General features: G+C 39.6%; 1 pseudogene across 1 annotated transcript; it reads right to left on the reverse strand.

Annotated features, from left to right (window-relative positions):
• Positions 1 to 8,804: 8,804 nt before the first annotated feature.
• LOC111552867 lies at positions 8,805 to 10,561 on the reverse strand (annotated as a pseudogene). Its single transcript, XR_002734762.2, has one exon. The product of XR_002734762.2 is annotated as an elongation factor 1-alpha 1 pseudogene (transcript).
• Positions 10,562 to 12,746: the final 2,185 nt, after the last annotated feature.

The raw sequence follows: 12,746 nt of genomic DNA on the forward strand, positions 1-12,746 counted from the left end.
GGATGATAGAGTGAGACAGTGCTTCAAAAAATAAATAAATCAATAAAAGTCAAAGGAGAAAGAATTTTGTTACAAACTAATGAACTGAGTTTAATTTTCATTTCTACTACCGAGACTACTTGTAAGAGCTTCCATCTTGATTAGAGTCTTTAGTAAATAAAAATATGCTCAAATTTTATGAGAGTGTTTGCTTTGCTTGAGTGTTGTAGGAAATTATTGACCAAGGCATTTATCTATTCAGACTAAGGATGAAAAAATGAACTTTATTAAACAACAAGCCTACAGATACAAGTTAAAGAGCTATGCTGTCTTGGTCATGCATTCACTAGTTGTGATTTTTGTTTGTTTGTTTGTTTGTTTGTTTGTTTGTTTTTTATTCTTTTTTTTTGTTTTTTCTTCAACTTTTATTTTATTTATTTATTTTTTTATTATACTTTAAGTTCTAGGGTACATGTGCATAACGTGCAGGTTTGTTACATATGTATACTTGTGCCATGTTGGTGTGCTGCACCCATCAACTCGTCAGCACCCATCAATTCATCATTTATATCAGGTATAACTCCCCAATGCAATCCCTCCCCCCTCCCCCTTCCCCATGATAGGCCCCAGTGTGTGATGTTCCCCTTCCCGAGTCCAAGTGAACTCATTGTTCAGTTCCCACCTATGAGTGAGAACATGCGGTGTTTGGTTTTCTCTTCTTGTGATAGTTTGCTAAGAATGATGGTTTCCAGCTGCATCCATGTCCCTACAAGGGACGCAAACTCATCCTTTTTTATGGCTGCATAGTATTCCATGGTGTATATGTGCCACATTTTCTTAATCCAGTCTGTCACTGATGGACATTTGGGTTGATTCCAAGTCTTTGCTATTGTGAATAGTGCCGCAATAAACATACGTGTGCATGTGTCTTTGTAGTAGAATAATTTATAATCCTTTGGGTATATACCCAGTAGTGGGATGGCTGGGTCATATGGTACATCTAGTTCTAGATCCTTGAGGAATTGCCATACTGTTTTCCATAATGGTTGAACTAGTTTACAATCCCACCAACAGTGTAAAAGTGTTCCTATTTCTCCACATCCTCTCCAACACCTGTTGTTTCCAGATTTTTTAATGATTGCCATTCTAACTGGAGTGAGATGGTATCTCATTGTGGTTTTGATTTGCATTTCTCTGATGGCGAGTGATGATGAGCATTTTTTCATGTGTCTGTTGGCTGTATGAATGTCTTCTTTTGAGAAATGTCTGTTCATATCCTTTCCCCACTTTTGGATGGGGTTGTTTGTTTTTTTCTTGTATATTTGTTTGAGTTCTTTGTAGATTCTGGATATTAGCCCTTTGTCAGATGAGTAGATTGCAAAAATTTTCTCCCATTCTGTAGGTTGCCTGTTCACTCTGATGGTAGTTTCTTTTGCTGTGCAGAAGCTCTTTAGTTTAATTAGATCCCATTTGTCAGTTTTGGCTTTTGCTGCCGTTGCTTTTGGTGTTTTAGACATGAAGTCCTTGCCCATGCCTATGTCCTGCATGGTACGAGATGGATTAGAGACTTAAATGTTAGACCTAATACCATAAAAACCCTAGTAGTTGTGATTTTTAATTGCAGATATTGTATTGAAATTTCAGCCATACTAAGCCATGTTAAAATGATTTAAGATCCCTAATAATTTGCAAATAAGAACATCATGCTATGTTGCTATTTTTGTTCTCAATCTAGTGTAGTGGTTCTCAGACTTCTACAGAGCATCAGAATCACCAGAGGGGCTTATTAAAATATAGGTTGCTGGGCCCCGTTTCTGGAGTTTCTCATTCAGCAGATCTGAATGGGGCTCAAGAACGTGGAAACTAACAAGTTTCCAGGTGATGTTGATGCTGCTGGTCCAGGGCCACATTTTGAGAACCACGAATGGATTTTTTTTTTGAACTACAATTACTATTTTCTTTGATACTATTAGCATACAAGCGGTTATTTGTGGAGACTGGCAGAGATAAATTTGAGTCTGTGATTTATTTACTTGATGACTAATAGTGCAAGTTAATAGATCTAGATTGAAAGAAGAATGTTCAACATAGGATCTGTTCCAAGTTCTTGCCCCTTATGGGCATTAATAGTTTGAAGGCTTTCAATTACAATGCATATGCAGGCAGTTCCTGATTTATGAATGGCTTGTTTTCCAAAGTTTGTTGTTTCTTTTTGTATGTTTCATAGATGGCAGAACTAGCTAGTGGGGAAAAACTCCTGTTAAATCTATATTTGGCTGAACCACAGTACCAATTGAACTCTTATTTTCCACTACTTGTAAGGAAATGCATGTCCCAAGTGAACGATAATTAAAATTTATAAAGCAACTTAAAATCTTCAAGGTGCTTTCATATGTATCATCTCATTTAATCCCCCACAATAATCCCATAAAAAAGCTCTTTAATATAATCACTTTAAAGATATGTTCTGCTTAAGTTGTGTAATGGAATCAGGACTGCAGGGCAGGGTTTGTGGACTCTAGACCTTTGCTCTTTCCACTTGCCATGTTACTTCTAAGGGCCACCTAGAACCTTGAGACTCTGGGGACATATGGCTGTACCTGACAACACCAACTTTTGAAGCTAACATGGTTTTGACCTGAATTTCCTGGGCTTAGCAGAATCTTGGACCTGTTGATCTTGGACCTAGAGGATCTACTGGTCCCTTATGTCTTAATCCTTGACACTTAGCTGTCCTTAGTGGATTTGACCTCTGACTTACTGGGGTAACTTTCATTTCTCTTTGGCATTTCAGGTCCCATTGTAACTCAAGAAGTATTTAGAAGAAGGCTCAGATTTCAGGCCATGAGCTTCTTTGCCTTGTAGTTTCTGAGTTAGAAAATCCCCTGAATAAATGTACACTCAAGGTTCAAGGTCCACATAGAGTGATAAAGAAGACTGAATAAAAACCCTTTTTGAAAAGCAGATTATCTCAGACTTAATGTCAACAGAACTTCTCCAGCTTTGATTTGGAAACTTGATTATGCTGGTGGACTAGCTAGATTTCTGGTGTGGCTGATGAATTTAGGGAAAAACCAGATCATCACGATTATGGCAATATGTGAGTTCTCAGTCTTAATCCAGAGCACCAAGGTATAAACACATGGTTTTCAGGTCCTTTAGATATACCTATTAGTCAATCAAACATGGAGCAATATCAGGTGCTGGGTGTCAGCTGAAGATGCCAATCTGACAAGGTACATTCCTGGCCTTAAGAAGACTCCAGGTCAATAGTCCTCAAAGCTACTTAAAAAAAAAAATAATTATATATATTTATACACACACACACACACACACACACACACACATACATATATATATATACCGTTTGGATCCTGTAGACGTCACTTAATCTTCAGTTGTCCAAGGTACCAAATTTTCAAACACAATGCTAGAAGATAAGTGAGGCACCCAGCAGCCTTGATTAGCACAAATATAGCTATAAACCATTAAAATGAAGAAGAACATGTGGCATGTCTGACTAAAGAAATGCCATTGATGAAGGCAGAGTGGTGCCACCAGAAACAAGGGGGCTGAGGTCACCTTTGGGCTCATGGAGAGTTAATATTAGCCCTCTTCAGACATGAAAAATAATAATTAAACACTGCTTGTCAATTAATGCCAGCTTAAAGGAAGGCCCGCACTTAGATTAAGCAAGGAGCATGGGTTTCTTGAAAACAGTGAGAAAGGAGGAGGGAAAAGTGTATAAAGTAATGGAAGAGATAAGGTGAAAAGGAGAATAATTAAACACACATGTACTTTCACAGAGTCAGGGCACTCATATTTCTAATTAGAATTTCAATGCAGGAGCCCAATTTAACCTTAGGGAGTCTTTATACTCATGTCACTGTTGTACACAGCAATCAATCCAACTCTGGCATTTTACTTGCACATTGAATTTTTATATTACATTAGTGGAGCCCCAGTCTCTTTGTATCTTTAATGGATATTTTCTTGTTAGAGCTTTAGTATGTGTTTTGTCCTCTAGAAAATTCTGTGCTGAGAGGAACAATAGCCATTTAGATACTGGAATTCAAAAGAGTCAGTGGCTTCCTGACATTAACCCATTTCTTCCTTGACAAATGCAGTCATGGTACTTTTGGAATCATTTTCTATCATAACTGCTTGAGTAAATTATAGGGGAATAATCAATGTGTGATCAAAAAAACAGCCTGGTGCACCAGGCAGCAGATAGTAAAGAAAGGAATCCAGAATTCTGTCTCCTGCAACTCAATGGTTAACAAGCCACTTTGTAGATTAGTGCCTCCCAAATCTCTCAAGTTTTGACTTTGTCTTCCCCTTCTATTGTCCTCAGAAGACTTATATTTAACTACTTCTAATTCTGGAAAATATTATTGAATCATAGCCTCTTGCTCTATATAAATAAAAAGTCAGTAGTTCTAGTCCTTTGCCTTATCAAATGGGAAAATGAGACCAGAGAAGTTAAATATTTTGCCCCAAATCAAATGGTTCAGCAGGAAATGACTTTAACTCATACCATGTAATGTAGAACTCAGCACATCATTAACTCTTCTGGGGCAGCAATTTATTACCTCCACATTCTTTCTTTTTGGACAAGCCCTAATATAACACTCCTATATTGAGTCAGAAGTAAGTACTATTCAGGCTTATAGTTTGTCAACAGTATCAGTCAGAGGGTATTTTATCTTGACTCCAACTTCTTCAAAGTCTTAAATTTCATCTGAGCTCTCAGAAACTAAATGGTCATGGCCTGTCTCATTATATGCATGGTTTTGTCAGGCCAGAATCAGTAACTGTTATAGACCCTCAGTGAGCCTGCCGACTCAGAGGAAATACAAGGATAATCCACAGAGAGGTGCATCCTATGCAGCTGGATACCAGCCATAGATATAGAGCGAAAGATTGTGAATCAGGGTAACAGATGGGAACTGATGGGGAGACAGGCATTGAACCCAAGACATCCTCAATTTCTCAATATCTCTATAAAAGAAACATTGACCATTGCCTGGAAATGTGGGCAGGGTAGCCAGGCACAGGAAGGCTTGTATTGGACCATACTCTGTTGGGATTTGCGAGGCCTAAGACAGACAAGACAACCACCAACTGCTGGTCAATGAAGAAATGTGAAGTTTCCAATGCTAACCATCCTTCCAAAATCTCTCTGACTTGAATTGTGTTGTTTACCTGATATACAGTCTCAACATTGTCTTGAATCTTAATTTTCCCTGCATCAGCTACCTCTGTCCTGAAGTGATCTCTAGACCCGGTATAACATCTACTCTCAAAAGTAGATGAGGAAGCAGGCAAAACCACCAGGCAGCATTTCCAGAGGATGTCTGCATTTAGATGCACATGTATACATACATTGATGCATATCAGGCTATTTAGATGAAATATAGAACTTGGCATATTGAACACCTGAGGATGGCATCTGTGTTAATTTAATCTTTTATCTCAAGTACTAGGTCACTGCTTGGCACATTGGAGAGGACAAATAAATGTTGATCTGAACAGTTTTACTCCATTCACTGCTAAAGAAGTACCTGCTATGCCCCAGGTAGGGAAGGAGGCAAAGGTAAGCCGCACATAATCGTTGTCTTAAGGGAGTTTACAAGTTATAGTGAGTGAAATGCAAATTATAGTACAGGTTTGAAGAAAATGCTGCAGGAGAATGAGACTGGTATGTATTAAATCAGAGAAAGGACAGGGGAAATTCTTTGTGGAAAAAGATGTATCTTTCCAAGTTGGGCCTTAGAGGATAAAATAGGAGTTGGAGAGGAGATGGAGTGGGAGAGACTACAAAGAAAGAAGATAAACCTAACCAGAATTCAGGAAAGTGCTAGGCCATAATTTTTAAAGTGTCCTAGGAGGAAAGGTGTGTGTGTGTGTCTGTGTGTGTGTGTTCATGCTCATGTATGCACGTGCACGTGTGTGTGCGATTAATTTGTGAAGATTTATGGGAGAAAGCCTCGGATGATTTGATTTCAGTAGATAATGGGATGACTCAGTCACAATTTTTGCTTTAGTATCTGTTAGCAGAATATAGACTAAATTAGAGGGAGAGAAATCAGTTATGCAGCTAATGCAAAAATTTAGTCTGGAGGTTAATGAAGGCTTGAAAAATGATGTGGCAGATGGAAATCTATATGAGGAAATGAATTTAAGAGACAATGTAGAGATACAATTTAAAAACAAATACTTGTAAGCCAATTAAAAGAGGATGATAAGAAAGAGAGAGAGCAGTTAGAAATAACTAACGTTTTGCACCAGAGCAATAGGAGATTCCAATGACATTAACTGAAATAAAGAAAACAGGAAAGGAAAGTTTCAAGGGTTGAAAAAAATCAACATGTCCAATTCTGGAGAGACAGAGCTTAAATCAGCAGGTACTATGCTCCTTGTCCAACTCTAGGTACCAGCCACCTCTGGGATGCTGAGGAGTTTTTTGGCTACGGGCAGGATATAGAAGGTGTGAGCAAGGCCCTGAACTCTTCCAGGGTTGGATGGGAAGAGCAAGCACAAAGCCTTTTGCTCTCTGGGTGGAAGAAGGGCCTGTGGACTGCAGCAGAACACTCAGCTGTGAGCAACCAGCACAGCACACATCCGGGAGAGGCCTTAGCCCATGGACATCTCAGGAGCACCCTAACCTTCTTTCCAAGGAAGAGGATCTCTCCAAGGAAGTGGCCTTTCTGGCTTCAGGAGTCGAGTGGAGGCTGAGCAGGTGAGTGCCAGCGTTCTACCCTGGAGGCTGGCAGAACCCTCGCTTTGTTAGGGTGTTATTCAGGGTTCTCCAGAAAAGCAGAATCAATAGAATAGGTAGATATACAAAAAGATTTCTTATGGGAATTGGCTCACATGATTTTTGGAGCCTGAAAAGTCCTGAGTTAGGCCATCTGCAGCTGGAAAACCATGAAAACTACTGGTGTAATTCGGTCTAAGGCCAAAGGCCTAGAACTGGGGGTTGGGATGGGGGAATGCTGAGCAATTTTCTTCTACCCAGGTCAGGTCCTCAATGGGATGGATGATGCCCACTGGCATTGGTGAGGGCAGATCATCCTACTTAGTCCACTGTTTCAAAGGTGAATCTTTTTTTTCTTTGCTTTTTTTTTTTTTTGAGATGGAGTTTCACTCTTGTCCCCCAGACTGGAGTGCTGTGGCATGATCATGGCTCACTGCAACCTCCACCTTCTGGATTCAAGCAATTCTTCTGCTTCAGCCTCCCTGGTAGCTGGGATTACAGGTATCTGCCACCATGCTTGGCTAATTTTTGTATTTTTAGTAGAGACAGGGTTTCACCATGTTGGCCAGCCTGGTCTCAAACTCCTGACCTAAAGTGATCCACCTGCCTTGGCCTCCCAAAGGGCTAGGATTACAGGTGTGAGCCACCGTGCCCCACCTAAAGGTAAATCTTTTCTAGAAACAGCCTCATGGATACACCCAGAAATAATGATTTACCAGCTATCTGGGCATTCCTTAATGAGTCAAACTGACACATAAAATTAACTATCACATCTTGATTGCAGGGGAGAGTCACAGCAGGGATGAGGGTCTTTTTTCTTATGCCCAGATAGCAAACTGACAAACCTCCTGCTAGAGATGATCTGTGGAAGCAGAATACTTCTATTGAGGGCACCCCAAAGGGTGAATCTCAGGTCTGAGAGTGAGTCAGAAGTTGGCGAAGAAAACTAGGGGATCTAGCAATGATAGAAGAACAATATCCAGAATATGTAGCTCCTAAATAAAAATAGAACTGCTGGTGGAGACAGAGAACAACTTGGGCAAAAATTAACAAGACATTCAAGGTTCAAACATACTACAAAATCTCTCAAATTCTTGAACCTAAAAATCTCACAATTTTTGAATGAAAAAAATCAATACACAAATTGAAGATAGTCACCATTGAATTCTGATTCAGTGGCCTGGAAAATTAAGTGGGGTGGGGTTGGTGGGGACACCACATCAGAATAGAAATAGAAAATAAAGAAAATAAGAAGTAAAAGATAAATGATTTTGGAGGACAGATATAGGGTACCCAAGATACAAACAATGGAAATTTCATAAGGAGAAATAGGAATCAATGGAGAAGAGGCAATAACTAAACAAACAATAGAAAACTGTTTCTCTGTGTTGAAAGAAAATTTAAAGTAGAGATTGAAAGGGCTCACTGAGTTCCAGGAGTGATTGTGAAGAAAAAACAACCTAGGCCTAGCCCGATAATCTTCCTGAGCTCAAAGGATAGAAGGAAAATTGTATGAGTTCACAGAGAGAAGGAACAAACTATTTTCGAAAAGAATGAGAATCAAACTGGCAATCAGACCTCTCGTCTACAACACTGGAGGATAGAAGACAGCAGAATAATATCTGAAGAATCCTGACAGTAAAAGAAGGCAACCCAAGAATCCTACATCCAATCAATGTACCCCTCACTTGTTTGGGCAAATAAAAATATTTGAGAATATATAAGAAGTAAGAAAATGTATTATCTACGTACCACATCTGGGGAGAGGATTCAAGAAAACCACTAACACTAACTGAAAGAGAAAAGATGAATATATGTGTGTGGTGTGAATAATGATTGGTGACATGTAATAAAAGTGCTAAATAAAGGTTCTTGAAATAGAAGTACCATGACAACACAAAATTTAAAATTTTTAAAATTTGGGCATGGCATGGTGGAGTCCTGAAAGGGGGTAGTAAAAGCATTTTAATGAATATTGACTTGATCAAATCAGCATGAATCCCTTTTTATTTATAATTTTAACATTTTGTTCATTATTGATTTTTTGCATTTAATTTCACTTTCTTTTTTTTTTTTTTCTCATTAAACTTTTTTAATGGGTCTCAAAATTCTGTGACAAATTTTTGGTCAAGTTGTTTCCATTAAAAAGTACTGATTTTAAGAACTAATAACTTAAAACTGCCACACGCAAAAAAGAAAACCAAAGTGGTCCACAAAACATTCTCCTTTCCTTCTGAAGGTTTTACGATGCATTGTTATCATTAACCAGTCTTTTACTACTAAACTTAAGTGGCCAATTGAAACAAACAGTTCTGAGACCGTTCTTCCACCACTGATTAAGAGTGGGGTGGCAGGTATTAGGGATAATATTCATTTAGCCTTCTGAGCTTTCTGGGCAGACTTGGTGACCTTGCCAGCTCCAGCAGCCTTCTTGTCCACTGCTTTGATGACACCCACCGCAACTGTCTGCCTCATATCATGAACAGCAAAGCGACCCAAAGGTGGATAGTCTGAGAAGCTCTCAACACACATAGGCTTGCCAGGAACCATATCAACAATGGCAGCATCACCAGACTTCAAGAATTTAGGGCCATCTTCCAGTTTTTTACCAGAACGGTGATCAATCTTTTCCTTCAGCTCAGCAAACTTGCATGCAATGTGAGCCGTGTGGCAATCCAACACAGGGGCATAGCCAGCACTTATTTGGCCTGGATGGTTCAGGATAATCACCTGAGCAGTGAAGCCAGCTGCTTCCATTGGTGGGTCATTTTTGCTGTCACCAGCAACGTTGCCACGACGAACATCCTTGACAGACACATTCTTGACATTAAAGCCCACATTGTCCCCAGGAAGAGCTTCACTCAAAGCTTCATGGTGCATTTCGACAGATTTTACTTCAGTTGTTACGTTGACTGGAGCAAAGGTGACCACCATACCAGGTTTGAGAACACCAGTCTCCACTCGGCCAACAGGAACAGTACCAATACCACCAATTTTGTAGACATCCTGGAGAGGCAGGCGCAAGGGCTTGTCAGTTGGATGAGTTGGTGGTAGGATGCAGTCCAGAGCCTCAAGCAGCGTGGTTCCACTGGCATTGCCATCCTTATGGGTGACCTTCCATCCCTTGAACCAAGGCATGTTAGCACTTGGCTCCAGCATGTTGTCACCATTCCAACCAGAAATTGGCACAAATGCTACTGTGTCAGGGTTGTAGCCAATTTTCTCAATGTAAGTGCTGACTTCCTTAACAATTTCCTCATATCTCTTCTGGCTGTAGGGTGGCTCAGTGGAATCCATTTTGTTAACACCAGCAATTAGTTGTTTCACACCCAGTGTGTAAGCCAGAAGAGCATGCTCTCGGGTCTGCCCATGCTTGGAGATACCAGCTTCAAATTCACCAACACCAGCAGCAACAATTAGGACAGCACAGTCAGCCTGAGATGTCCCTGTAATCATGTTTTTGATGAAGTCTCTGTGTCCTGGAGCGTCAATGATAGTCACATAATACTTGCTGGTCTCAAATTTCCACAAGGAGATATCAATGGTGATACCACGTTCCCGCTCAGCTTTCAGTTTATCCAAGACCCAGGCATACTTGAAGGAGCCCTTTCCCATCTCAGCAGCTTCCTTCTCAAATTTTTCAATGGTTCTTTTGTCGATGCCACCGCATTTGTAGATCAGATGGCCAGTAGTGGTAGACTTGCCCGAATCTACGTGTCCAATGATGACAATGTTGATATGAGTCTTTTCCTTTCCCATTTTGGCTTTTAGGGATAGTTTTCACGACACCTCTGTTCTGGTGGCAAACCCGTTGCGAAAAAGTAATTTCACTTTCTTAATATTGCATTAAGATATTACTTATTTTGATTACCGAGTTTTTTTGCACCTCAAATTTTGTGCCAAGAAAAGTGCCCCAATTGCCTTTCTCTAGACCTGACTCTGTGAGCAAAATAAGGAAATGGAAGAAGAGAAAACAGCAGTCACAAAACCAGGTCAGAAGAACGTTTTAATAAAGACATCAACTGAAGTGGCATAGGATAAGCTCTGAGTAGAGGTATTGGGTCTGGTGCTAGGTCAAGCTATAATAACAGGGACATTAATCTGGGAGACGCATAAAACAAGGTCTGAATGAGAGGTTAGGAAGTGGAGGCCACAGACACAGAAAATGACTAAGCAAGGTATTGCCTTTGTAAATGAGAAAGTCAATTGTTAACAATTCCAATAAGCTTTTATCTTTGAGGGTGACATCATGAAAATTTCCTATGAAGAGAAATCACTTGGAGTTAGAGCATCACCAAACGCAAATAGCTCCCATTTATCTTTGGCGATTGAGGCAGCTCTGAGATGAAAATGGTCTGCAAAAAGAACTTTCTAGGGAGTCCATGCCGCCTTAGATGTCTCGTGGGCAGAAACACAACACAGGCTTTCAAAAATCATTGTTATCTCACTGTCACATTGGTAGCCGTGATTGTGGAAAATGATGTGTTCTCCTTTCTTGTGCATTCTTCATTACGCACACGCACTTCTGCGGGAATAAAAATAGGGAACTTAGACTTTTTTTTTTAAGGCCCTCTTCAGACCAGACTCCATTTAGGACCTGTTCTTCCCGTATACACTTCGAGAACGGTTGCCAAGGAAACCTGAAACAAAGACGACTTCATGCACTCAAAGCAGGAAAATGCATCCAGAACTTCAAATCTTTATACATTACTAAGGATTGACAGTCTCCTTCCTTGTTCTAACTGGAGTTTCAAGAACAGCCTTAAAGCACTTCACATTCTTTGTGTGTGTGTGTGTGTGTGAATCTGAGATACAGTCAATAGGGAGTTTTTCATCTTATCTTCTGGCTACTTTTCAAATGTTTTCCCCATTATTTCACAGTTTATGTATTCAAAAGTAAACATTACAATAATAGCAACTCTTCATTCTGTAAAATGAAAGGCTTAAATAACAAATTAAGAAAATGTAGTTTTCATTCCATATTGACTTCTGCAGCACTACCTTTAAGAAATATTGCTATGGCTTATATGTGAATTTTAGAACTCCTAAGGCTAGAGTTGCTGTCAGTGGAAGAGATCTGTTGCTATTCCTCCAAATGGATATACAACTGAATAATCTTGTAGTCTTTTATGTACAAATTGGCTGGTTGTGGGAGTTAATTGTCACAACCGAATAGGGGTCATTTTCAACATTGCAAATTGATAAATGTGATTTAATGCATTAAATTGTCTTGCATCATGTTCTTAGAACAGGAAAAATGTACTGTATTAAGGAAGAGTCTTTGGGGGAAAATAAAGCCCATGATACTCAGCTAGGAGTATGAAGGATTAATAGCTAGATAATAATCAAACAAGTAGTTTTTGTTAAAAAAGACAATAAACTTTATATGTAGAGGGTGTGGGTGGCAAAGACTTGCTGGGCATTAAGGAGGAATGAAGGCATACAGCATAAGAGTGTTCATTTGAAGTTTGGAAAGGATGGTCACAGAAATAGGATGAGAATGACTGTTTGTCTGTGTGTTTGTGTGTGTGTGTATTTTCCAAATAAACGAGTTTACCTTTCCCTGTGATCTTCTTGTTCTGAAGGACAATGATTTTCTGACTGTGTCTTGCCCTAAGGTATTGTTTTGGAGAAACCAAACAACCTCCCTGGAATAGTGCAATGTTGTGAGAAGCAGAGGGACTCGATACCAGCCACCTGAGTCAGAAGGAGGCAGCCCAGAAAGGTAGCACTTCAGGAGGTGAGGCAGCTATCATGTGATAATCACATCCTCGGAGAATCACAGATCCAGAGCAGTACCTCTTGCCTCACAGTGCCCTAGGGTGTGATTATCTTATGATAACCATCTTAAAGATGTCTTTTTTGCTCAATTAACACATACTTCCATGAAAATTAGCTATCAAGATGAGTTACAAAATACAGATATTTAACATGACAGGTTAAAATAGTACAGATGTCTTCATCCAATTATTGCAATTTGTACTCTGGACAAGGAAAACTACTTGGT

Source organism: Piliocolobus tephrosceles, chromosome 6, assembly GCF_002776525.5.
Source record: "Piliocolobus tephrosceles isolate RC106 chromosome 6, ASM277652v3, whole genome shotgun sequence".
In the NCBI taxonomy this organism is placed as follows: domain Eukaryota; kingdom Metazoa; phylum Chordata; class Mammalia; order Primates; family Cercopithecidae; genus Piliocolobus; species Piliocolobus tephrosceles.